Source organism: Mustela lutreola, chromosome 7, assembly GCF_030435805.1.
Source record: "Mustela lutreola isolate mMusLut2 chromosome 7, mMusLut2.pri, whole genome shotgun sequence".
Classification (NCBI taxonomy): domain Eukaryota; kingdom Metazoa; phylum Chordata; class Mammalia; order Carnivora; family Mustelidae; genus Mustela; species Mustela lutreola.
The window spans coordinates 4,348,388-4,370,979 of NC_081296.1; the positions used below are offsets into that span (position 1 = coordinate 4,348,388).

Here is a 22,592-nt window from a genome sequence, read left to right on the forward strand (position 1 = left end):
GGGCCTGTGTGATTATGGAGGCCAGTAAAGCTCAATGTGCAGAGCAGGCTGGCAAGCTGGGGATCGGGGAGAGCCGGTGTCGCAGGTCAGGTCCCAAGGCCCCTCTGCTGCAGAGCTCCTTCCTGCTTGTGGGGGCAGGGGGGATTGGTCTTTGCTCTATTCAGGCCTTCAACTGATTAGATGGGGCCCACCCACATTGCTGAGGGCAATTTACTTTACTCAAAGCATTTAAAGGTCTCAATCCAAATATTCAAAGCAATATAAATGCTACTCTCATGCAGAAACACCTCCGCAGAGTAATGTTTGACCAAGTATCTGAGCTCCACAGCCAGCCAACTGGACAGGTCATATCAACCATCCTGGGTTTTTCTAGAAAGTCTGTAGCACCCTGCACTAGAGCAGCCCATGGTCCCACGCTCTCCAGAGCAGGTGTGTGGGCTTGGCCCGTAAGTAATTTTGCAGAAGTCATCTCCATGCCTCTCTCAAGGTGGGCACTCATGGGGGGGCAAGGCAGAAAACAGAGAGCTACTGTGATGGGAAAGCTGGGGCATCCCTCCATGAGCCCCGCGGACCTTCGTGGGGGAGAGTCTGCCCTGACCATTCTGAGCCCTGCGCGGACACAGCCTCGGTGTAGAACATAATTCCACATATGCTGTTGTCCTTTGTCCCCAAAAATGACCTTTTCAGGCAGTGTCAGAGCAGGCACACTGGGGCCCAGACAGCTGAGCTGACTCACTGGCCCGCAAGTTGGAGGCAGGAGGTGGCGTCTTGCACTTCCCAGCTTGGTGTCCTTGGAGTCACAGCGCACTGTACAGTAACCAGCTGCCAGTCCTTCTGGGGCTGCAGGTTTCCCCGGGAGGCAGGACTTTAGGTGTCAAAGCCGGGGAAGTCCCTGGCCGACGGGGACAACAGGACAACTGTCCTCCTGCTTCATCACCTCAGGGAGTCGGACCTGGGTCACCCTAGCACCAAACAGAATAGGACAGCCGGCCCCTGAGGCCGCAGGGGGGCCTTCCCAAGGGGAGGGACCTGTGCTCTGTCCACGTGGCTCAGAGGAGGTGGGGAGGAGTCCTGGGTCCCAGCTGGGGTGGGGGCGGCTGGCCCCTGCTGGCGCTTCCTGAGTGCCAAATCCTTCCTGAGGCGAGAATCCTTGCAGGACTGCAAAAGGACCGACTTTGAGCACGGCACACCTCGCTGTGCTATGAAGAACACGGAGGGGCGTCCGAGTGGCTCAGTCCGATGGGCGTCGACTCTGGGTTTCAGCTCAGGTCATGATGTCTGGGTCACAGAATCGAGCCCGCGTCGGGCCCCACACTCAGCGGGGAATCAGCTTCCCTCCCTCAGCCCCCCCTCCCTTGCTCGCTGGAGCTGTCTCTCTCTTTAAAATAAATGAATACATCTTTAAAGAACTCTGAAATGATTATACTTTCTTCTAGCACCAGAATAACACTCATTCATAATGGTAAACATGGAAAATTCATTTTTTAAAAGATTTTATTTATTTATTTGAGAGAGAGAGCATGAAAGGGGAGGTCAGAGGGAGAAGCAGACTCCCCGTGGAGCTTGGAGCCCGATGCCAGACTCGATCCCAGGACTCCAGGATCATGACCTGAGCCGAAAGCAGTCGCCCACCAACTGACCCACCCAGGCGCCCCTAAACATGGAAAATTCAGAAGAGGAAGAAAAATATTTCACATCCAGGTTCCACGAAATTCCAGTTTTCCCCAGATTTTTTTTTTCGTGTATAAAGTTATCCCTCACTTTCACCAACCAGTGATCACACTACAGACTTTTATTAGGCTTTTCTTGGTTTGACGTTCTGTTTTTTTTTTTTTTTTTTAAAGATTTTATTTATTTATTTGACAGAGAGAGATCACAAACAGGCAGAGAGGTAGGCAGAGAGAGAGGAGGAAGCAGGCTCCCTGCTGAGCAGAGAGCCCGATGTGGGACTCGATCCCAGGACCCTGAGATCATGACCTGAGCCGAAGGCAGAGGCTTAACCCACTGAGCCACCCAGGCGCCCCTAACGTTCTGGTTTTTTAAAAAGTTCTTTTCAGATTTTAAAATATAAAGTCATTGCCTAAAATAGGAAAAATACATTAAAAAAAGGCACTAGTAATAATTATCCCTAATCCCTCAACTCAGAGACAAGTACTAAATATGTGGTCCACGACATTTCCATCGATTTTCCTAGGCATGTAGATACATATGTACTATGAACACACATAACTTATCTCTGTTTATATACAATTCAGTTTTTAATACAACATTAATAACTATTCATTAGGAAAAACTTGAACATTGCAAAGTAAGCTTTCTCATACCCCTCAGAGACGATAAACACTAGGTTATCGTTTGGTATCTATCTTTTCAGGCATTTATTATATGCAAACGGATATGTGTCTGTATTTTTAACACAGATGTGACATTAAGAGACTGCTGTTCTGAGACGCGCCTTTTTCATTGAATGTATTCCTGACACGTGTTCATAGTCCCAGAACTTTCTCTTCTGTCTTCTTCACGGAGCTTTGTAGGTGGGCTTGCAGACTCTGTAAACTGCCGTAACCTGGGGAGCGGCCCAGCTGTGGAAACTCAAACTGGCATTTCTTTGTTGTCATCGTTCCTGAACTTTTTGAAGAAGATTTATTTATTCAGGAGCGAGAGCACGAGCCAGCATGAGGACGGGCAGAGGGAGAGGAAGACACAGACAACCCCGTGTGCGGAGCTGGACGCGGGGCTGGATCTCAGGACCCTGAGTTATGACCTGAGCCGACACCAAGAGTCGGTGGCCCAACCGACTGAGCCACCCAGCCGCCCTGTCATTCCTGATTTTAATTTACCTTTCTATCTACGCAGGCAGTTAGGTGAGTACATTCACGCTGCAAAGTGCTGAAAATACAATGAAGAGAAAAGAGCACCGTCTCAGAATCGGCTTTCCCAGCTCCCCCAGCCGGCGGTGGCACCCCCGTCCCGCTCATCCCCACCCCCGACCTGCATGCACACATGGGTACCGAACTGCAGCCGCGCTGGGCCTCACCTCCCGCCACCTGCTTTCACCGCACACGCACATGTCAGCGGGGCCTCTGCCGGCCTGGCCAGTGCCTTTACCCTCCCACAGGTTTTTAGGAAGGCGCTCCCGCCTCAAATACGGTATTGGTGCTAGTGCGTTCTGCCCGGTTCCATCCACTCCGCCAGGGCGCATTCTGGTGCATGGAAGGAAGCAGCCACACTGTCCCCCCATACACCCCAAACTCCCCAGAGGCCTGGGGCTTGCCCCAGAGGGCCTGCTCCATCCCCAGAACGGCAGTTTGGTTTAGATTCACGGTTGGGCAGGAACTGGGGCAGTAGGTGAGCAAAAAGAGGAGGCTCCCAGGGTATACGTGAGCACAGCTTTAAGTACACACACACACACACACGTGTGTACCATGGAGTGTGTGCATGGCCGTGTGTGACAGCTCTTGTTCAGTGCATCTTCTGTAAAGACTTGGCTCACTTATTTGATAGAGGGCACTGGCAGGGGGAGCAGCAGAGGCAGAAAGAGAAGCAGATTCCCACTGAGCAGGGACCTGATGCAGGGCTCGATCCCAGGACTCTGAGATCATGACCCAAACCGAAGGGAGATGTTTAACCCGCTCACCCACCCACATGCCCCTCACTTTTTTTTTTTTTTTTAAGGATTTTCTTTTAGAAAGAGAGAGAGAACACCAGTGCAAGCAGGGAGAAGAGCAGAGGGAGAGGGACAAGACTCCATGCAGATCACAGAGCTTGGTGTGGGGCTCAATCTCATGACTTAATCAGAGATCATGACTTGAGCTGAAACCAAGACGCAGAGGCCCAGTCCACTGAGCCACCTGGGCGCCCGTGCCACTGCTCACTTAGGACAACCCACAAGCTCTCATTTCTCAGGCTGTGTCTAAGATGTCAATGAAGCACCTTTAGCTGTGGCTCCCTTGTGCAGTGCACAACCTGAACCCCAGTATGCCACAACCCTGGAGACGGACCTGATTGGACTCAGCAGCCATGTAGCAATCCACAGAATGGCTAGATCCTAATTTAGTTAGGTTTTTCCTATTGATGGCTATTTAGGTGGCTTTCTACCTATTTCTCTGTGTCTGTCTATCATCTGCCTAACCTGGTGGCTGCCCGTCTGTCATGATTACAAGCAACGGTCTCGGAAACTTCTTTAGTCAGACATTTTTCTGTATTTCTATGATCTCGACTACTAAATACAGTTACTGGGGCAGAAGTAGGTCCATTCTAAATCTGAAACTATTCCAGGGGCATGTGGATGCCTCCGCCGGGGTGAGCGTCCAACTTTTGGTTTCAGCTCAAGGCCTGATCTCAAGGTCACAGAATGGAGCCCCGTGTGGGGCTCAGCAGGGAGTCTGCTTAAGATTCTCTCTCCTTCAGAGCCTAGGGCTCTCTCTGAAATAAAATCTTACAAAACAAAAACAAAAAGCAACTGCGACCTGGTACTTTTGAGCCCCAAACTGAGTGACTGCGAGTCCCTGATTCACTGTGTCCTTTCCGGTATTGAGATAACTTAATCATGACTAAAGCAATTTTCTCATTTTGGAGGCAAGACATGGTGTCTCCTTATTGTTTTACTTAGGGTTCCTCGGGGCACTCGTAGGGCAGGACGTGTTCACTGCTCAGCTTGCCAAGTACGCCGAGCTGGCTCCTTCCTGGTTGGTCTGTTGCACAAGGCCATGGGATCTCAGCCACGGCCGGGTGAGACAGCACGCAGAACTACTGTTTACGGAGCGCTTATCTTTGTGCCACACACTGTGCTAAAGCACTCTGCTTAAATTGTTTTTCATGTAATCAACTTAATGAAGAAAATAGGATGATCTCCACTTTACTTGTTTTTTAAGATTTTACGTATCTATTTGCCAGACAGAGAGGAAGAGCACAGGCAGGGGGAGTAGCAGAGGGAGAGGGAGAAGCAAGCTCCCCACTGAGCAGGGAGCCTGATGAGGGACTCGATCCCAGGACCCTGAGATCATGATGCTTCACCGACAGAGCCCCCCGGCACCCCCGATCTCCACTTTCAAGAGAAGGAATGGAAGCTTGGACAACCTGCACAGCTCATCCCAGGTTGCGCGTCCGGTTAAGTCAAAGAGCCATCAGTCGAGCCCGGAGCGCCCACCTCCCTGTGTTCTAACCACGGGGCTGTTGGGTCCCATGTGCCAAGGGTCTCTGGTAACTGTGCCAGTCTGTGATTCACTGGCTGGTTCACTGATCTGACGAACACTTATCGAGGGCGAGCACGTATCCGTGCGGTACCCGGGGCCTGGGGGCTCGCCAGGTGTTCCTGATACGCCAACACCCGTGGTGCTAAGTGAGGGTTGTGCTTCAGGCTGATAAGAGCAAGAGGGGATGCTGTTTCCAGACCTGGGGCGAGGAGCTGAAAGCGAGAGGCCACAGTGACGGCGCCGGGCCTTTGACAGAAGAGATCGCTCCCCTCTGGGACCCAGAAGGACCCCTGCCCCGGGTTTCTTCTCCCTCGACCTCCTTCCCATTTCCCATGAACAACCACAACTGGAGGCCGAAGGACGAGGAGGCCCGCGGCAGCCGTCCGTGTGGGGCAGCCGCGCGGGGCGCAACGCTGGGAAAACAGGGCCCACCCAGCACCCACCTCCTGGCAATGGGTGGGCATCCAGCGTCCTGCTCACTAAGTGGCTGAGAGTGAGGTCTCTTGGCCCCGGGCCCAGCCAAAGCCTGTCCCTGCCGCACAGGAGCCCTTCGCAGACAGGTTCTGATGGGTGTCTCAGGGGCTAGGGAGGTTTGGTTTTTCAATAAAAATTTCATTTTAGATTTTTAGAGAAGGCACGAAGACAGTACGGAGAGGTCCTACATGCCACACACCCACTCCCCCACCCCAACCCCGGTGACATCTTACGGTCCACGTGTCCCAATCAGTGAACCAAACACAGACACACACGTTACCCCTATCTGTGGCTCGTGCCTGGTTCAGTCTTCCTCAGCTCATGCCCTCCATCTGTTCCCCAAGCCCATCCCAGGTACCACGTCGCATTTGGCTATCACGTGTCCTCTTTTGCACAGCTCCTCAGCCCGAGACGGGCTTAAAGTAAATTCTGAGGGGCGCCTGGGAGGCTCCGTCAGTGAAGCCTCTGCCTTCAGCTCAGGTGGGATCCCAGGGCCTGGGATCCCATCCTGTGTCGGGCTCCCCGTTCAGCAGGGAGCCTGCTTCTCCCTCTCCGCCTTGCTAGTGCTCTCTCTCTCTCTCACTCTCTCTTAGATAAATACATAAAACCTTAAAAAAAAAAAAAGTAGTAAAATTCTGAAAATACAAATGAAAGGAGCCTCGTGGAAGAGAGACAAAGCCAATATGGAAATCAGTGTGAGACCTGCACGGGAAAAGCTCGGTGGTGAGTTCACTGTCCTCAAAGCTTAAGTATCAGACAGATGACAAGAAGACAGATATCCACTGGATGGTTTCAGGAGAAGGGGAGAAATGTCCTCATGAGACTATTAGGAAAACATTAGTTAAGGAAAAGTATTTAAATCAATTGGAAGCTACAAAAAAAGAGTAGAAATGATAAATACAAGAACGTATGTTTTAAAAATGATAATAAAAACAGATGACCCTTTGAACTCGAGTTAGGAGCCTAGCCTAGCAATGACCAGTAGAATGAAGAAAAGCGATACACGGTTGGGTTTAGGAGAGTGCTAGGTGCCGAGAGTGGCCATCTTTGCCATCACGGGTGTTGTTAGGACCTCCTGCCTGGATGAGGCCAGTGGGGTGTCCCCCGAGGCTTCACGGGAGCAGCACTTCCCATCCTGAAGCAGTAACCACCTTGCAGCTCCAAAGGCTACCTTTGTCATCAGGTTCATTTCTCACAGGCAGACTCACATTAGCCAAGGAACCAAGACGGATGTATAAATCCAGGAACCAATTTATGAATTAAAACTGAGCACTATAACCGAGGCCGGGAAAACAGCCCAGTTGTATTAAGTCATGAACAAAGAAAGTCAGGTAAGTTGAGCGCTGAATAATCAGGATGGCCTCATAAAGAATCGTAGTAAAGTGGATAAACACTGCGTCCTCTGATAAGCAGGGCCTTGCCAGCCAGGGCAGCAGGGAGGACATGCAGCGGCTGGCCCTGGGCGGTGTGAGTGTGAGCACGGCCAGTGGTTCTGACTGGGACTCTTCCTTGTCTCTGCCCCCGTGGGGCCCAACCCTCCCCGACTTGAGAGTGATACATGCTTGTCTCAAGATGTCAGCGTGCTAGAGAAGGCTCTACACACTGATCACAGAAGGCCACTAGCCATCTGTGTCCTTCTGACTGTGGAGTTCCTGGACACACATCCGTGGGCCACAGACAGTGTGGAGAAGGTACGGGAATTTTCTCCCCTGGACCGAAAACCTGACACCTGACATACGGTCAGCGCAGTTTTCTGAGGAGAGAGTCTGCGGCCCCCATCAGGCCCACAAAGCAGCATCAGCGACCGCAGGCTGTCCACAGGCCCGCCAGGGCCCTCAGGACTGCGGTTTGTGATCTGAGTCTCGGCAGGCAATGTCGCGTCCTAGTGTGGGGAGGCAGTGGGACTTGAGGGGCAGGTGGACACCCACACGCTCGCAGATCCTGATGCAATAGACCATTTTCAATAAGCAAAACTTATTGAAAATCAATGAAACAGGGAGCAAAACACCTGAGCGGACCCATGAGTCATGCAGAGACTGAGAAAGCTACCAAGAATCCTGCTGGACAGCCCAGCTCCCACTGGGAAACGTGTGTTTAGGATTTAGGAGATCGTGAGCGTCATGGAGAGGACTGGCAGCCTCAAGCAGGCTGGCCTTCAGGACTGCCCAGGGGCGCAGCAGGTGGACCCTGGCCCCGGGGAGGAGAGGAGGGATGGCTGCATCTGTCCCCTACCCCCAGGCTGCTGCTGATGGAGGGTATCTGAACGGCATCCCTTCCTGTCTGCACAGGGGGAGAAGAGAGCACGGGTGGGGAAGGCTGGACCGCCGTGGATGCCGGGACGCCAACAGCCAGACGCCTGGCAGGTCCTCTGCTCATACGCTGCACGTTCTGCTTTTCCCCATTTCTCTCTCTAGGGTAAGTATCTCTCACTCTACGGTAAGTATCCTTTGGGGGGAGAAAGTCTCCCGGAGCTAGTGCAGAAGGGAGCATATAGGAGAAGAACATTTACCCTGGGTAGGACAGGAGTTCAGAACCATTGAATGGAAAACAAATTTGATACCATGGATGGATTGGGCTAAATCACCCAGATAAAGATGAAAATAGAAAGTGTAAGGAAAAAATCAGCTTAAGTATCAATCTGCTACTCTGTGACTACAGACCAAATACGAAAATGATCTGCGCAATGGTCTTCACAGATGGGGAAAATCCATACAGTTCAACAGCCATTTCTAAGACACAAAACTACTTCCTTAGCATCATTTTTTAAAAATGGTGTTTGTTCCAGGGCGCCTGGGTGGCTCAGTGTGTTAAGACGCTGGCTTCGGCTCAGGTCATGATCTCAGGGTCCTGGGATCGAGTCTAGCATCGGGCTCTCTGCTCATCAGGGAGCCTGCTTCCCTTCCTCTCTCTCTGCCCACTTGTGATCTCTGTCAAATAAATAAATAAAATCTTAAAAAAAAAAAAAAGGTGTTTGTTCCCCAAAAATCAGCATTTGTCGGAAATTAGTTCGTAGTATCATCTATTGTCAATATTAATTAGTTTGGTGTGGACAATTCTGGTTGCAAGCAGTAAGACATAAAACAAAAAGTACATAGATTTTTTTTTAAAGATTTTATTTATTTGACAGACAGAGATCACAAGTAGGCAGAGAGGCAGGCAGAGAGAGAGAGAGAGAGAGAGGAGGAAGCAGGCTCCCTGCTGAGCAGAGAGCCCAATGTGGGACTGGATCCCAGGACCCTGAGATCATGACCTGAGCCGAAGGCAGAGGCTTTAAACCCCTGAGCCACCCAGGCGCCCCAAAAAGTATATAGATTTTAAAGTAACAGGGAAAACACTATTTTGATAAAAACAAAGCAATCAACTGAAAAATACGGAAAGAGTTCTACAGCCCCAAATTAAAAAGACAAATAACCCAATTTAAAAATGAGCAGAGGCTCTCCACAGACATTTTTCTAAAGAAGATCCACAAAGGGCCAATAAGCACAAGAAAAGATGTGCTTCAGGGAAATGCAAATCCCAGCAGGAGCTTCCACTTCCTTCTTACCAGGGCGGCTCTCATCAGGAGGACCGCCCTTCACAGGGGTCGCCAGGGGCTGGAGGGACCCTCCCTCCCTCCCTCCCTGCCAGCGCACCCCTTTTGGGAGAACAGTCTAGCAGTTCCCAGGACAGCTAGAAGCCACACATGGCCCAGTGGCTCCACGCCTAGCACCCACCTAAGAGAACTGACATGTAGGCACCCACAAACTCTTGTGGACACAGCGGGCCTGCCTCCAGCCCCCGCCTAACGGATCTCAGGCTGGAAAGCTCTTGTCCCAGTTCCTCAGACTGACTAGACCCTCACCTCTCACAACTGTTCAGACCTTACCTTCCCGGCCACGCCGATACCGATCGCTGTGTTTAACAGGGCAACCTGACCCCGTCCTCGACCCGGCCTACGTTTTCTTGTCTACACCGCTCACCGTCTCCTAACCCACAACACAAACGCTTATTCCATGTTTTGCCCATTAGAATGAGACGTGGATGAGGGCAGGCCTCTTTGTTTTACTCACCGACGCTTCCTGCATGAATAGAAAACTGAGACCTTGGGAGAACATGGGTATGGCTCACTGCCCCCGAGCCAGAACCGCGTCTCAGTAGGGAGGCTAGCCGGGGCCCAAATCCTAAAATCCTTCCATACAGTTCTACTACCCAGTGAGAAGAGGGCAGTGCACAGTTGAGAGGACCTCAGGCTGCGAAATTATTCCTGGTACCAGCGGAGCCCACCGCGACCTTATAATCCACGGTTTCCTTCCCTCCTCAGTGGCTTCCCATTTCCCGCCAAGTACTCAATTTGGCTTTCAAGACTCGGAATACTTGGTCCTGAAACGTTCTCTAGTCTCCAGTATCACCTGGTCTCCACGATCAGAGATGAGACCCTTGGGCAACAAGCCCCTTCTCTTGGGTCAACCCACCACTGGCGGGTCTGTGTTTAAAATCAAATCTGAATGACTGTTAACGACACCCTTCCAGCACCTTTGCCTCCTTCAAGCTCCGCTTAGGACTGTCCCCGTCCTCCTGCCGAGGCCAGGCTCAGCTCCACACTGGACACGTGTCACCCCGCCACACATCGGACTTCTTCAAACCCCGGATCCCAGCTGCCTGCCTCTGCAGGACAGCGGGACACTGCTGCTCTCGGTTCCCGGCACGGCCAGGCCTTACGCTCTCTGCTGCCAAACCCCAAGGCCGCTCCTCCATGAAGACCCCCCCACCCCCGCGGCCGGTACGTTCGCCGCGGTTCGCCGCTTCTATCCCCGAGGGCGGTCTGCAGAGACCCGCTCTTCGCGCTGCCGGCCCCACCGAAATCGCTCCCCAAAGCAGGCCCGGCGCGGGGAGGGCGGGGAGATGCTCCCTCCAAGCACCGAAGGAAGGGCTCGACTCGGCAGCCGAGGTACGATGGTCCCGATTCGGTAGTTTCCCAACATCACGCTGAACGCAAACAATTCACCGCGAATGAAACGTCAGATCGAAATCGGGCCAGACCCGGCCGGCTCCTACCTGCCCGCCCGCCACCGCTCTGGGCGCGACCTCGGCCTCCCGCTGGGGCGCCGCCCGCACGGCTCGGCGGGCCCGGGTCTCCCGAGGGCGCGGGGCACCGTGCGTCCGGTGCGCGCGCGCTCCCCTCCGCACGCCGGGGCCCCGGACCGGGTGGCGCGGCGCCCCTGGAGCTCGGACCCTGCGCTCGCCGGCCGGGGACCGGGGTCGCACGTGCGGCCGGGCAGCTGCCTGGGGCCGGGCCGGCGGGCGGAACGCACGCTTTCCCGCGCGGCAGTCCGGGGCCGGAGCTCGCCGGGCCCCGCGAGGAAGCACAGGGACCCTCAACCGCGGCCACACAACGCGACGCCCTCAAGCGCCTCCGGCCCGCGCGCCTGTGCCCGGTCGACCCCGGCGGCGAGGGTTGGGAAGCGGCTCCCAGCGCTCCGCCCCTCCCCGCCCCCCGCACGGGGCGCCGGCCAGTCGCCGCGCGCCGCGGATCCAGGCCCCGCCCCCAGCCCGCGCACCGCCCTGCGACCCCGCCCCCAGCCCGCGCGCCGCCCCGCGGCCCCGCCCGGCCGGTAATAATTAGGCGGCGGGCGGGGCGCCGCGTCAGCGCCGGGCGCCGGCCAATCGCAGAGCTCGGCCCGCGGTCGCGTCACAGGCCGAACCACCAAACAGAAAAGTTTAATAAACAGCGGACGGAGGCCGGCGGCGGCGGCGGCGGCGGCGGCGGCGGGGCCGGAGCGAGCAGGGGTTCGGCGGCCTCACCTGTCCCCACTCTCCGGCGGCGACCGGCGGCGGCGGGCAGCGCGGCGGGCGGGGAGGGCCGCCGCCAGGTGAGCAGCGCGGCGGGGGCCGGGGGCCGGGGGCCGGGGGGCGCGGGGGCCGGAGCCGCTCCCTTCCCCCACCGGCTGAGGCGCGGCCGCGGCGCTCCCCCGCGGGCGGACGGAAGCCAGGGCGGCGGGCGGGGGGCAGGGCGGGCCGGGGGCTGCGCTCGCGGACCCCCGCCCCTGCTCCGAGCAGTTGACAGGCGGGGGGTGGGGTGGCGGGAGCCGGCCTCCACCTGCTGCGCCCGCGGCCCGGGAGGGGCGGTCCCTCCTGTCACGGCGCGTCCCGGCGGCGCGGGTGTGGGCGGACGGGGGTCCCGTAGGCCCCCAACCCCGCGGCAGCCGCCCCTCCCGGGGTGTGGGGGTCGGGGGTCCCCAGCGCCCCCACCCCCGTCCCCGACAGCCGCCCCTCCCGGGGTGTGGGCGGGCGGGGGTCCCCAGCGCCCCCACCCCCGTCCCCGACAGCCGCCCTTCCTGGGGTGTGGGCGGTTGGGGTGCCGGGCGGGGTCTCCCTGGGACCCGGTGCGCGCTGGAAGTTGGGGGCCGTGGGCGCCCGCCCTGCGTCCGGCGCTGGGGCCCGGAGCGAGGGTTCGGCGGGGTTCGCTTGCCCGACAGAGCTGCGGCGGCCTGCGAGGTTAGCCCGGGGTCCATTGCCTGCCTGCGACGCACGGGCCAGCGCTCCAGGGGAAAAACGCTCTTTTCCTGCAAAGGGTGCCCTTTGCGTTTCTGCAACAGGTCGCCTCTACACTCTGCTCGCTGCGCGTCTTCCAGTGCCCGCGGGCGGCGGCGGAGGGGGAGCCCGAGGGGCAGGGGGCGTCCCGGGGGGCGGGTCCTCTCCGAACGCGCAGGGGAGCTGACGCGCGTCGGAGACCGGGTGGCGAGAAGAGCCGCGACGGCGGCCCCCGCCGCGAGGACGGCACCAGCCCGCCGCCGGCATCCGCTCGCCGGGGCCTCCCCTTCTCCGTGCCCCGGCCTCCTCGCCCGGCACCTCGGTGTGTCCGGTGCCCCGTGTTTATCACGGCCTCGCGTGGGAGGGGAGACGCGGGTTCACCCGTACGTGCGCCCGGACTGCGGGCTAGGAGTGCTGTGCGCTCGGGCCGGGCCGGGGGCTTCGTTGCGGCCCGGCGCTCTGTTCCCCACCCCCCGCCCCCGTGACTAATGCTCTGGGCGCTCACAGCTCTCGGCGACCGGGCCCGGTGCGCGCTGCTGGGCTCCAGCCCCGGGCACAGGCCTGCTAGGGCTCCCGCCGGCGCGGAGCCGAGCACGCCAGGCCAGGTGTGGGGCGTCCAGGGGGTGCGGGCCACCGCGGCTGGTTCACAGTGTGCGAGCGCCGGCACCAACGCGGATTCCCGTAGCATGACTCTTTCCTTGGAGGTCACAGCGGGAGCAGTCGGGCGCTCCTTGCCCTCTACTTCAGTGCCAGCCTAAGTGTGAGTGCAGAAAGCACTGGGTTGTGTAGGCTAAGTCGTCGTCGTGCGCGGCCCCTCGGTCGTGTTGGCGGGTTCCCTCCAACTTCTCTTGTTCCTTAGCACGAGTCAGAGAACGCGCCCTCCGTCTGTCCTTACAGCTTTGCACACTTTGGTTAGGGGACGCCCCCATCGACCGGCAGAGCCTTCAGGGAAGAGCAATAGGACGGAGGTGCTCTTTGTGCAGTGACTTGGAGGGTGACCTGCACACTTCTGGAGGAGGACGTGTGGTGGGCTTTAGGATACGCTCTGCACGCTTCTGAGAGCTTTGTCGTTCCCCAGCCTAGACTTGGGAGTGCGACACCGGTGTGCTCCTAGAGCCGCGTTACTGACCGGGCCTGCAGCAGGCGCTGATCACGCTGGGGCAGCGTTAATTTCGGGAAGCGGTGCATAAGTCATGGGAGTTTATAGACGGCTTCAAACATCTTGTTTGGAAGGTGCAGGAGTACAGAAGCTTTGTTGCTGTAACTAGCATGGGTAGCTCGCACGCACATTTAGCAGGCTGCTTGGTTTTGGTCGGGCTGTTTTATTATCCTGCTTAGAAGCTTTAAAAAAAGCCTCAGTTTTGTTTTAAGGGCAATGTGTTTTTGGTGTGGCATCCCCCCCCCCCCCACTTTTACAAGGAATAGAAGGTTACAGAGAATAAATAACTGTTGTTAAAGTTTTGGCAGGTACACCCCGAGTCTTTCAGTTTGTGTACATTCTAAGAAATTGGGGGTGGGATTCTGAACGATTCTGGGTTGCCTCTGCCTTCAAAGCTTATCCGGAATATGATCTGTCTCAACACCTTGCTGTACCCTGGATGGTAAGAGCTGTCATCTAACCCGTCTCCCTGCCTCCCTGCCTCCCTGCCTCGGCTCCCTGCCTCCCTGCCTCGGCTGTCGTGCTGCAGTCTGCGCTGTTCCTGTGGGGGAGCAACTGTTCAGTGGGTGAATTCGAGGCTCAGTACCCAACGGTGACTTCACAACACATGAAATGAAATGAGAGCTTCTTACTCTGCCAGCTTTACCCTAGACCTGCAGTGGCCAGTGGAAATGTAATGGGAGCCACATAAGTAACAAGATCTTCTGATAGTCAGGGGCACCTGGGTGGCTCAGTCCGGCATCTCACTCTTGACTCTGGCTCAGGTCATGATGTCACAGTTGTCAGATTGAGCCCCGTGGAGCGCTGGACACTCAGCAGGAAGTCTGCTTGCGATTCTCTCTCCCCACCGCCTCCCCGCCAGCTCCCACGTACATAAATCTTTAAAACCTTCTTATAGCCACATTAAAAAGAAAAGAGAGAAACAGGGGATAATATTTTATCCTGATAATAAATAGCAATAAAAATTTTAAAAAATAATGTTTTATCCCAAGATATTATTATTTCAATAAGTAATTAGCATAGGAAATTATTAATGGGCTATTACACTTAACTTTTTTCAAACTGTCTTCAAAATCCAATATATATTGTCCACTGACAGTGCGCCGGGACTGGCCCTGTTTGAGGTGCCGAATAGGCAGCCACACAGGACTCGTGGCTGTCGGGTGCATGGAGCCGCTCTCACCTGTCCAGCCTTGCCGGCTTTCCCCTGACTCAGCACCTCCAGCTCTACTGGTCTTTTTGGAATTCTTGAGCATGCCACGCTTATTTCCTTAAAATTGTGCTTTTCTGCCTGTCACATTCAATTGTATGTCTGCTCAGATGTCACGGCTTCAGAGAGGCCTTGACCAAGTTCCCTGACCCTGGGACTCTGCTTCATTTCCTTATGGAACCTGTCATCCAAAGTGGTTTATTGGGTTATTATCTCTCACTTCAGGGCAGAAGTTACATGCACATACGTAGGATTCTGTAAGGATGCACAGCATTTTGCCTTCCTGTCATGTGTCACTTGTTGCTTCATCCTCCTGTCACTGTTCAAGTGTGGGGAAGAGCTAACTAAGTCTTTCTACGTATTTCTCATTTCTTTGGGATTCAGACTGTCTTACAGTAACTGAGTCAAAGCACATGAACATTTTTTTGTCTTTTTATAAATATTGTCAGATCTTTTTAAAAAAGTTTAACTAACATAAAGTTGACCAAATCTGTATGAAGTTTGACAAAAAATGTGAGGAGAGAATACACATTTCTCCCTATCTTTGCCAACACTTGAATACTGTCTTTCCTTTCAGAAGACTGATTATACATTTCTTAGCTTAATTATGATGATGAATGGGGAGATGGGTGTTGTATCTTCTAATTTGGCTTTTGTTCACTTGGGTCGGTGTTCTATATTTGCAGTACCCTTTTTATTCTTTTAAATATTTAGGATAGCAGCCCTTTGTCACATCCCGCAGATTTCTCCCTTGGCTCTTTGCCTTTTACGTGCTTAGGGTATTATTTATTTATTTTTTTTTTTTGACTTGAGTTTTTTACCTTTTAAGAAATTTAAGTTAATACCACCTTTCTATGCCCCCTCCTTTGCTTTCATATTTCATGGGTTCTCCTTGCCCAGATAACCGTTTTTTCTAGTTCTTTTATGCTTTCGTTTTTCACATCTATCTCTTTCTGTTCTTCTGGGACTTGTTTTGACATGATACATGAAGTGAAATAACTTCCTTTACTTTTCCTTAGTAATTAATCAGTTATTTTAGCCCCATTAACAAAAATCTTATTCTTGGTGCCTTGAAATAAAGCTACCTTTCTTATATACTAAAAACATATTTTTATACTTGATTCCTAGCTTTTATTCAGTCAGTATTCATGATTTGATACTAGTGCACATTGTTTTAGTAATTGGGAGTAATAATGTGTTTTCATTTTGTTACTCTATGTCTCCCTCCCTTTTCCTCCCCAAATTTTTGGCTGTTGCTTTGTTCTCAAGTTTTTTAGTTGATTCCTTAGGGTCCGGTGTTTTTGAATTTTTAAATTTAGAAACTTTTTTTTAAAGATTTTATTTATTTATTTGATAGAGAGAGAGGGAACACAAGCAGCGGGAGTGGGATAGGGAGAAGCAGGCTTCCCACTGAGCAGGGAGCCTGATGTGGGGCTCGATCCCGGGACCCTGAGATCATGACCTGAGCCCAAGGCAGATGCTTAATGACTGAGCCACCCAGGTGCCCCTAAAAAATTCTTATATCTACAGCTAATGTTTTATATATAATAAAAATATTTAGTGTCATTAAATTCTTTTTTTGCATGTAGTTTCAGCTATGTTCCTTAAATGTTGACATGTATAAATATCTGTATTTATTTACTTGTCCCTCATAGCTGCTGTTGCTCTTTGCTGCCTGGACTTTGTGCCCAGTGCTGAGGCCTCCTCGGTGAACACACAGGGCCTTTGCTTTCACTGAGTTCAGAGTCTCTGGGAAAGCTAACTGAAGAACAAAGGGTTTTCAAATGTTGACAAGTGCTAAAAAGGAAAGAAATATGATGTGCCAGTAGAGATTGGAACGTGCTAATTGGATGTTCTGAGAAGGTTTCTGTGAGGATGTAATATTTAAGCTTAATGGTGGAACCAAGTTTGTTTGGGGAATTTCTTTAAGCAAATCCTGGACCTGTCAGAACATTCAAAACAAACAAAACAATGGCACACTGAATTTCTTTTGCAAATTTTTTTTTTGTGAAAATTGCCTTGTAAACAGTTTCAAGCCTAAAGCTTCTCCTATGGAAAATTCGGCACTGTGATTTTGAGTTCTGAGATCAAGAAAGAGCCGGAGGAAGTTTTTCAAGCGAAGGGTACTGCTAGCACAAACGGGACAGAAGAGCTTGGCTTGATTTAGGATTTGCCAGCGGCGTAGAATGACCAGGGTTCATCCATTGAGTAGTGTGGGTCCAGCAAGATTCCTTGGGGGGACTTACATTATTTCCCTGAGAACCGGCTGCTTCGACTTCTCTGCCTTCCTACCCTATTTGGATTCTGTGACCCAAATCAGTCTCCTACAAATAATTTAAGATGATTTAACCCCTTAGTACTTCCCTTCATTATTTCTACTGTATTTTCCAGTTTTTCTCCACTCAAGACCTTTGCATATGCTGTGCCCTTTTGCTTAATTGTGATATCCTTGAAGAATCCTTACCTAATGCTGGCAAAAGAGGTTAAACCCTCTGTTGGCTATATTTACTCATTTTATATTGGACGATTCTTGTGTAAACACTTGTAATAACTGCAGTTCATTAAATGTAAGTGATTTGTTTCTGGGTTTCTTCCGCTAGAGCTGTTACTTCCAAGCTGGCAGATAGCCATTTGTCGCTATTTAAATCCATCAAAATTAAGTAATATAAAAAATTCGGTTCCTCAGTCATGCTCGTACATACCAGTTGCCCAGTAGCCACATATGGCTGGTGGTTGTTGTCCCGGACAGCGGAGATGTAAATTTAAGCAGCCACTGGCTGTTGAAATATCCCAAGTCTGAATGGTCCTGTAAGCATAATATGAATTGACTGGATTTCTACTACCAAAAACAGAGTAAAATCTCAATTTAAAAATGATTATGTATTGAAGTAATGCTATTTTATATGTTTTGTGTTAAGTAAAATATATTATGACAATTAATTTAACTAACGTTGTGATGTGGTCATGAGAACATGCAAATCACTCATGGTTCCCATGACATTGCTGTGGGACAACAGTGGTCTGACCCTAAGTCTCCACAGTGGGCAGGACAGTGCACCATGATGTCCACAGCAGGTAGCAGTACCAGCATCTGAACGTGCCATCTGAACGTTTGGTGGGTTCATAAACTCTTCTGTTAAGTTTGAACATTACTGTGTGGTCGTTAGAGGGTGTTACCTGTTCAGCTTGTTCTTTTCAAAATTGCTCATTTTCTGTGACTGATTTTTCATGACTGTTGAAAAAAGCAGCTTTTCTTTTGATAGGTATATAAAAATAAATTTTATTAAATAGAGTGGATCATTTATTTTTTCATCTTTTATTTCTTTCTAGCTTTGGCTGCTAAGAAAGAGGAGGGAACTTAGAGTCTGCCAGTCTGTTTTCTTCCATCACCTCTCTCTGTCTCGAAGTTGACTTAGATTGGCGGGGTATGTTACTTGCCACAGGAAAATTTATGGCTACTAAGTCTTAATAATTGAGTATTGGGAATGCTTTTTCCTTATACTTTGGTCTCGATATTTGTCTCTACATTTGTCTGTGACCTTGTTTATCCCTGTGGACTTAAAGCAATTGTCTTATAGAAAGGTACCTCCCCTTGGTTTATGCTTTATCTCTTTGTTTCCTTTGTGCTCAGAATTTTGCTGAATGGGCCCTTACCCTTTGCTCTTGCCCCCAGTGCTCCCCTACTCCCCTTGTGGTGTTCTCCCTTAATGGATTGGCAGGCACAGGGCAGGAGTTGCAAACTCAAATACATGCCTCACTTTTGTAAGCAATGTGTATTTGTCAGGGAAATATTTTTCTAAATTTTTTTTCTCCATTAGATAGTGGTTTGGGGACCATATCTTTAGTGACCTGGTCATGCTTTGTTGAATGTCAGGCTGGGCCTTTTATCAATTACTGCATAAACCCACCTGTTAGCACCCAGGGATGATGCCAAAGATTAATTTCTGTTGTGTGGAGAGTAATGTGAGCTGTTCTCAGTCCTTTACAGTTCTGAGGACGCCTTCACCCTGTTCTGTACCTACAAAAGTTAATCCTAATAGTCTAGGTACTTATTCCTTGTAGAGGGTCTTTTTAAAGTGAGATGAGACCTAGTTAGTTGCTCTGGCTTGTTATCTTCCTCATGGTTAGTTGATGGGTTTGGGAAGGCTTCCGAGCTCATCCCCCTCCAAGAATACACACTGCGGCCTTGGAACTTTTGCAGGCTTCCTGTTCCTATGAAGCAATATTGTGTTCAAATAATCTCGGTCGTGGCGTTGCTTTCATTTGTTGTTGCTGTTTTCTTCTGCTACTGATTTAGAAGTAGAATAAAATCCCCTTATTTTTATCCTGTGAGCCGCCTAAAATGATATTTATCACAGTGAAGTTCTTTCATACAGGTCCTAGAGATCTGTGAACAATCTGGTATAACCACATCTGTATTTGTTACAGATTGAGAGTGGGCCTGGTGTTATTTTCCTGTATGTAATGTGATCTGTTTTATACCAATAATTAACTCTGAAGTGAAACATTGATATCGGAGCAAAGGTTTTTTGGTTCCTGTAACTGTCTCGTAATCTTGTGTTTGCCAAAGTTTAATATATAAATGCTTGCCATCTGTTTTGCTGGGCCCTGTCAAATTTTGGCCATCTTAAACCCTTTCCCTCCGAGTTCTGTGCTGTAGCTCAAATTATGTGTTCTGTTATTTGCTCCGTCCCTCTTCGGCCTCCAGTGTTGTTTGGGGAGAGTGTCCTCACAGTGGGAAGAAAACCCGAACTTGACTCGTGGAGAGCCGCGAATCCTTGCAAAGCATCTTGGTTTGGGCAAAGCATCTTGGGGCCGGGCCTCAGTGAACTGGCCGTTTCCGTGTGTCCTCTGGAAGCGCCGAGCAGATGTGCGGCCACTTGGGTGTTCCCTTGGGTGTCCACTTGCAGTTACGTGCATTTCAGTCTCCTACAGACTTCGCTTTGTGTTCAAGGCAAGTTTGTTGGCTTTGTGTTGTTCTAATACACAGATTTTCTTTCCGGGAAAATGCTTGCAAGGTTTTGAACTTTGAAAACTATACATTCAATTTTAGAAATTTTTATGTAAACGTATTGAAAGTATTTTGAGAAGCACTGCGTTTTGGGTTTGTGTTCATAAGCCGGCTGAAATGTTGGTAGAGGCGACAGCTGGACTGTGCGGAGCGAGCTCCGCGCCAGGCCGGCTGGTGGTCAGCGTCGGAGGACTAGACGGCCGGCCGCGGGGGCACGAGCAGGGCTCGCGCGAGGAGCGCGGTGGACTGCAGCGCACCCGGCCGGCCTGCAGCCGGAGCGCCCGTGCGGCGGCCTCTCCGATCTCTGCGGGCGGCACCTCCTGTCGCCCAGTGTTGGCCGAGGGTCTCCCCGCCCGTGTGCGCGCGCCCCCTAAGTCCGCGGACGCCCGAGGAGGCTGCGAAGCCGTGCCTACCCTCAAGGAAGCGCCGCCGGAATTAAAGGAGAGAACGAACGAGCAGCGCCTCCGGAGCCTCACCGACGGCGCGCGGCCGGCCGGCGGCCTTTCCTCGGTGGCGGGCGGCCGGTCGGCGGTGGCTGTGCGCCCCCGGGGCGGACGCGTCAGACCGGGGCGTGGGTGCCCTCGGAGCGGGAGGGTCGGCGTCGGAGGACCGGGTGTTCGCCCCGCGGCGACGCTGGGGACGGAGCGGCCGCGGGGCCATGGCGCGAGCAGGGGCGAGCCGGGGCTGTTCGCCGTGGCGGAGGCGGCGCCGGTTTCCCGCGTCGGAGGAGGCCGCGCTTCCGTTCCGTCGGCGGGACTTCGGGGGCGCCCGCGGAGAGGCGCGGACTCTGCTGAAGCAGTGTGTCCTCCCCGACTCCCCGGTGCCCTCCCGGCTGGGCAGCGCCTGCAGGGCCCGCGGAGGAGCGCCGTGGGGGCCGGCGGGGCCGGCGGGCCGGGGGCCGGCGCCTCCCGTGCGCGCGCGCCCGCAGACAAAAGAGCGAGCCGGCGCGCCGCCCTGGGAAAGCGAAACCGCGCCGGCTGTCGCTTTAAGAGACCAGCTTCCCCGGCTCGCGGCCGCCGCCGCCTAACCTGCTAGCCAGGAAAAGTTCTTTAAAGTGACGGACGTCGGCCGCGTCCAACCGCAGCGGCCGGCCGCCGGCGCGGGGCGGGGCGTGTCCTCGGCGGCCAGTAGGCGCGCAGGGGGCGGGGCTGGCCGGCCAAGCTCGGTTGCCGCGGAGCACAGCTTCCAGTGAAGTTCATCTGAGGGGAAGCGAACAGAAAATTGTGGAGGTTTCGGTGGTAGGACTTTTGTTCCGATCTCCTAATTCTCCTTTTCCTTGCACGTCTGCTCCTCTGTGCTTCTGTGTCCCAGGTTCTGTCACCGTGCTCTTTCTGCGCAAGGCGCCACTAACGGCGAGCAGGGAGCAGAACAAAAGGGCTGTTTGGACAGGAAATAGGTGTCGGGAGCATCAACTTGACTTTGTGGCCCGGGTCTCCGGCGCGGCCCCGCTGAGCTCCTCCGGCCCGGCCTCCTCGCCGCCGGCCCTGGACGGGGCGTGCCCCTGAGCTCGGGTCACTGAGCCCACGCGAGGGCGGGCGGCCGGGGCGCGAGGGCGGTCAGGGCCGCCGGGCTCTCCCCGCGCCTCCGACGACCCCCCCCCCGCCGAGGACCCCGCCTCCCCACTGCTGTGCTGGGGACTCAGCCCGGTGTCCCCACTACAGTGTGCCCCGGGCTCACCCCAGCCCCTCCCATGACGGTGCGCCCGGGCTCCCCCAGCCGCTCCCCTGCGGTGCGCCCCGGGCTCCCCCTGCGCCCCTCACCCGCGGCGTGCTCGGGGCGGGCCAGCGGGGATCCCGGGGCCAGGGGCTCGCTGACTTCTTCCGAGCCGCACACGGGGACGCGCCGGCTGCTGCCTGCAGACCCGTCCGTTGCAGACGTGGGCTCGGGAGTCCGGGAGTCCGGGTGCGGGGCTGCGGGTGGGCCGGAAACTTCGCCAGGACCGGCTCTGAGTCCGCCGACTCTCCCGACGCGCCAGACCGTCGCGGCGGGTCCCGCGGCCCGCCCCGTCCCCGGAGACCGCTGTCCGCGCGCTGCTGCGCTTCCGTCCACAGAGGAAGGTGCTCGGAGCTCACGGGGTCGCCAGCCTCGAGCCCCCGAGCCGGCGCAGCCGTCGAGCCCGCAGCTGCGTGTGCTGGGCCTCGGCTGCCGGCTGCTGCGCGGGTTTCCGTGCGCGCTTCTCCGCTCCGGCTTAGACGCCGCCGCCGCGACAGCAGTGCTGTGGACTTAGGAAAAGTCGCCGCGCGCGCAGCTCTTGTGCTTTTCCCTCCTCTGACCTCGCCAGACTCTTGTACTTTTCCCGTAATTGTAAATAAGTGCGGTTTTATATTAGATTGTTCGTTCACTAAACTATGTCGTCTGTTAAAACTGGTTTCCTTGTGATTGTACAGTTCTCCCAAGTCAGCAGGACCTTAATCGGTCTAGTCTTCTGCCTGTATTACATTGACATTGTTCCTCTTTTTTCACTCTTGTAAATAGCATTGTGTGAAACAGACTTGTGTGTGTACTAAAAAAATATTTCCTCCTTTTTCCCAGATTTTTCTTCTTCTGGAAAAATTCTTGCAGTGGGCTGACCTAGATGAAAGGGTATGAACCCTTCAGTAGCCAGATTGCCTTTTAGGAAGGTTAGACCAGTTCATTTTGCCACCGACAGGATGTGCTTCAAGCTTTGTCCAAGGGGTAGCCCCTTCAGTGTGCTATTAAAGTGTGCCTCTGAAGCTCTCCGATTGGGTGATTCCTTTTTGCCTAAACTAATAACCTATTTTAAGTCCCATTTTCCAAGATGTAAATGAATATAAAGTCATTTTCTGGTCATTAAAACCAGCTGAAGGAAATTGGAAAAATTTTTACCTGCTTAAGTGAGGGATTATATCTTGGTTGGATATTTTATTTATTATTATGCTGTCAGTAAGGACGGGGCTTCCTGTTTCACATCCGCCTTGCTGTTTAGCCCAGGTTTTCTGCTATGCGCTGCTTCTAGTAAGCACGTATTGGGAGAAGTATTTTCTTACGGTTTCTATCAGAAACATTTTTAGA

General features: G+C 53.4%; 1 protein-coding gene and 1 long non-coding RNA gene across 13 annotated transcripts in view; one reads left to right on the forward strand and one right to left on the reverse strand.

Moving 5' to 3' along the window:
* Positions 1 to 1,897: 1,897 nt before the first annotated feature.
* On the reverse strand, positions 1,898 to 11,088 carry LOC131835500 (uncharacterized). The gene is made up of 3 exons (XR_009355201.1): positions 10,704 to 11,088; positions 2,841 to 2,889; positions 1,898 to 2,628 (listed from the first exon to the last, which is right to left on the reverse strand). It is a non-coding gene; the product is annotated as an uncharacterized LOC131835500 (long non-coding RNA).
* A 294-nt stretch (positions 11,089 to 11,382) lies between these two features.
* The window catches only part of ZFAND6 (zinc finger AN1-type containing 6), a 64,149-nt gene continuing 52,939 nt past the window's right edge, over positions 11,383 to 22,592 (forward strand). For 5 of the 12 annotated variants that reach the window (XR_009355205.1, XR_009355202.1, XR_009355203.1 and 2 more), the window contains exon 1: positions 18,990 to 20,797. The gene's annotated coding sequence lies outside the window, so the exon portion shown is untranslated. Of the gene's footprint in view, positions 11,519 to 18,989; positions 20,798 to 22,592 lie in introns of those variants that run through there. The other 7 variants (XM_059179812.1, XM_059179817.1, XM_059179816.1 and 4 more) reach the window with 5 other exon arrangements.